Source organism: Lepus europaeus, chromosome 10 (assembly GCF_033115175.1).
Source record: "Lepus europaeus isolate LE1 chromosome 10, mLepTim1.pri, whole genome shotgun sequence".
Classification (NCBI taxonomy): Eukaryota; Metazoa; Chordata; class Mammalia; order Lagomorpha; family Leporidae; genus Lepus; species Lepus europaeus.
The window spans coordinates 100,146,545-100,150,862 of record NC_084836.1 but is presented as its reverse complement, the minus strand read 5'-3'; positions in this window follow the sequence as shown (position 1 = coordinate 100,150,862).

The window sequence follows — 4,318 nt, the reverse complement described above, 5'->3', positions numbered from 1 at the left end:
GGTTTAGGCGGAATGAATGAATGCATACGTGAATGAGTGAATGAGTCTGATGAAAGGATGGGAGAGGCTGCTATTTCTGAGCTGAGAGGGAGAGAACTTCCTCTCCCTTCCCTTGCCACCTGACCTCTCCTCTTCCCGCTCTGAGCCCGCTCCCCGCCCCCTCATCTGGTTCTCCTTCCAGCCGTTCCCAGACTCCCGCGCTCCCTCCTCGGCCTCCTCCCCAGCAGCCCCTTTGAGGGTCTCCTCAACAGGCTCCTTCTCTGTTTCCTCCCCTACAAGTCCCGCACAAGCCCCTTGGCCCACCCTACACACCGGTGCTCCTCCAGGGATGATGATGCTCAGAGCTCTCCCGCGCTCACTACATGCACTGCTGTGTGGACCCCCTTGTTGAGCCCTCACCAGATTCCACGAGTCTATGAGGGTGATGCTGATAGGACCCCCGGGAGGACCCAGGCCCACACCATCAGGGGCTCGCCTGCGGCCCACCCAGCCGGCAGATGATGGAGCTGGGATTCAGAGTCACTCCTGGACCCCCTGGCCAGAGCGCCTAATCACAAACCCGTCCTTCCTCTGTGAAGCCGTTTGATTCCCCAGAAAAGAACTGCTTCCTGACTCTTGGATTTTACAACTGGGAATGCTGTGCCGCGCTTGTCCCAGGTCCCTCCCTCCCTCCGTCCCGCCCCCTGCACCTCCCCCCCCCCCCCCCCCCCCCCCGCTCCGGGGAAGTCAGGGGTTGTGCTGCGTTGCCCCCTAGTGTCCACACAAAACGGGGCACAGCCTGGGCGCTCTCGCGATGCTTGCTGATGGCACGGCAGGGGCCCCCAGGACCCCCTCTCCTGGGCACACAGCTGGAGTGGACCACTAAGAAGCTCCTGCTGACAGCTGGGAGAGCCCCAGAGGGCAGCCGTTGGGCCAGGCCTGTCCCTGGGGGAACCAGCTGATGAGGAAGTCCCACACTTGTGCCAGCCCACACCCAGAGGTTTTTCCCATCTTGCTAGGCCAGCAGCTAAACTGTGATGGGAAATGACCCTGGCAGGGTCTCTGGATGCTACAGGAAGATGTGCGGCCAGAATTGCTAAGCTCAGTGCCTGGGCCACCCTAGCCAGAGCACTTCGGGCCTCAGAAGCCCAGGCGTTACACGGCCTTGGTAAGACAGTAGTTCCGGGGTGGTGGGGACTTCCTTGCGGTCTGAGAGAAATTGCCTCATCCCTAGAGCTGTGGGGCAAGAACCGTCTCAGTGTTTCTCAGCGGTGTCCCCATGCCCGCGGGCCATTTCTGAGCTTGGTTCTCTTGCACAGCCCCCAGACCTCGCTCTTTGGCACCTGCCTCTACCCAACCCATTTCCCCTTCTCGGGGAACTTGCTGAGCCTCCCTACAGCCTCCACTTAGGACCGCTACATCCCCAGGTGGGGTGAGAGGACAATGCAGATGCGCTGGAGTTAGGCAGTGTGAGTGCTAATCCCAGCTCCCTGCGTGACCTCGGCTCATCTGCTTCCCCTGCTTGAGCTCAGGTTCTCTCCTCTAGAAAATGACGACAAGCTGGACAACATGAAAATTAAGGGATTTGTTCCACGGAAGCCACCACGGACTGGTTGTTCTCTGAGTGTGGTCCTTGGACCATCAGCATCAACTGGATACATGTTAGAAATGCAAATTCTCACCCCCACCCCCTCCTGTCCTGCAGAGCCAGAAACCAGAGGCGGGCTCAGGAAGCTGTGTTTTAGCAAACCTTCCAGGAGTTTCTGCTGCAGGCTGACATGTGAGAACCTATTCTGTAGGTAAACTAGTGAAGGGGCAACATGTTGGGAGAAGATACTTGGAACATCAACACCCACAAGGGATTAATATCTAGATTTTTTAAGCTACTCATCAGGAAACCCAATAGGAATTGAGCAAAACACAAGAACAAGCAATTCACAGCAGGGGAACCCCAGAAGCCTAAGTACAGGAGGTAGCACCAAATCTCAGCAGTAACAGAGAAATGTAAGTTAAATCAATATTGCGAAGCCACCTTATACCAGAACTGACGGGCAAACATTACAGAGTCAGGTGACGCAAAAGCTGACGAAGCTGTGGGGAAACAGCCTCTTTCACAGGCTGCAGGTGCCATTCTGGAAGGACTTCGTGAAATGTACAATGCATATGCCCACTCCTGGGTACAGAGCCCAGTGGCGTTTCCACATAGGCCACAGGGCATGAGCAGGGGTGTCCATCGCAGTGTTGGCGGTGGTAACAGGGAGTTGGAGGCAACCTGGCCGTCCTTCACTGGAGAAATGGAGAGAGCTGGCAGACGATGCCCACACAGAACATTCTGCTAGGTTGGGTGCAATAGCTAGATTTTGCCACAGCGATGTGGATAGATCTTAAAAACACTACGGAGTGAAAAAGCAATGAATGAAGTTCTTACACAGCATTGTGTATTTTATGAGCAGGGACAGCCACCCACACATGGGGTGAGTGCTTATGGTGATGGGGGAAGGAGCGTGAGGAAGCTGTGAGCGGGAGGGGTCAGTAGACAAAGCACTAGTAGCAGGCATTTGGTGGACACTCAACATGCGCTCAACTCAAGATGCCGCTTGGTTGGGGCCGGCTTTGTGGTGTGGTGGGTAAAGCCACTGCCTGAGACACCAGTGTCCCATACAGGTGCCAGTTCATGTCCTGATTGCGCGTCTTCTGATCCAGCTCTCTGCTATGGCCTGGGAAAGCAGTGGAAGATGGCCCAAGCGCTTGGGCCCCTGCTACCTGTATGGGAGACTTGGATGAGGCTCCTGGCTCCTGGCTTTGGCCTGTACAGCACTGGCTGTTGTGGCCATCTGGGGAAGATTCTCTCTCTCCCTCTCCCTCCCCCCACCCCATGTGTGTGTATATATATCCCCTTTTCTCTGTAAATCTTTCAAATTAATAGATTTTTAAAGAAAATATACCCCTTGGAATGCCCTCACTAGAGGGCCTGGGTTCAAGTCTCGACTTCTGATCCAGCTCCCTGATAATGTGTGGGTGCTGGCTCAGACAGCCAAGTTGCTGCCACCCACATGGGAGACCCAGACTGAATTTCTGGCTCCTGGCTTTGGTCTGGCCCAGCCCTGTCTGTTGAGGACATTTGGGGAGTGAACCAGTGGACGGAAGAGCTCCATCTGTCTGTCTGCCTTTCAGACATACAATAAACAAATAACATCAGAAGGGCCTTGCATGGACCAATGACGCTGGGATGATCATTTGCCACAGTCTGAGAATGACTCCTGGGACTCGTTGGATCTGAACTCTTCTTGCAATATTACTTGAAAATCGACATGAACAGGACCTGCCTCAGGCCCAGTACCAGGCCCTGGCCATGAAAGCCTCTTACAGCTTTACAGGTGAATCCTGTCTCCTCTGTGTGTCTGGCCCCCTCCGGGGTCTTGTCCCTTTAACCCTCCCAGCTGTGCAGCTGCCGTCCTGGCCCTGGCTTCATCCTCTCCAACCCCGTCATCAGATTTCTTTGGTTACCTAGGCCCAGGGCAGCTGGCTGTGGGGCCTTGGGGATTTCCCACTTAGGGCTGGACGCAGAGCCAGGCTGTGACAACTGTTTCTTCTTCCCTGACCGTCTCCTTAATGCCTGAGTTCCCATCCTATTTCTCCCAGGCAGGACAGGTAAACTGAGTCTGAAAGTGTTCAACATGGAAGGGAGCAACATTTCTTGAACACCGTGGTCTCAATCTTCATGTGTCCACCCCATGTGGCAGGTGGGGCTGCCCTCACTGGACTCATGAAGAAATAGGAGGCACCCAGAGGACAGGAGCCCTGGACCTGCCTGGCTCCAAACCTGAAATCCCCAAATCCTGGCTCCATATCCAAGATCTGAACAGGAAACTGGCTCAGTCTCAGGGCCAAGATGGGGACCCCACTCTCCCCGAGTCAGGCCCCACTGGAGGCAAAGCTCTACTCCACACTGACAATGCAACTCCTGCCAGCAGCCAGGGGAGACCCTGCTACCAGCACCTTATAAAGACCCTCCATCTAGCTGGGCAGTTTAGGGCAGTATCTAAGGGCAATCCTGAGATTCCCTCATGTCCCTTCTTCTGTTCTTGAACCTGAGTTTCCCAGTTTATAATGAGGGTAACTTCAAAAAGTACCTGGAAAATGGAATTAAAAGATTAAGTTTACTTTGGTGAAAAAAAATTTTCTTTTAATCTGTGCATATGACAGGTCTTCAAAGAGTTCAGGGAAAATGCACATTATCAAAAGGCCATTCATGAATCTCAAAATTCTTTTGCTCCAAAATAAATATCTTTTAATTCCATTTTCCACGATCTTTATGAAGCCCCCTCCTGAAATTAGG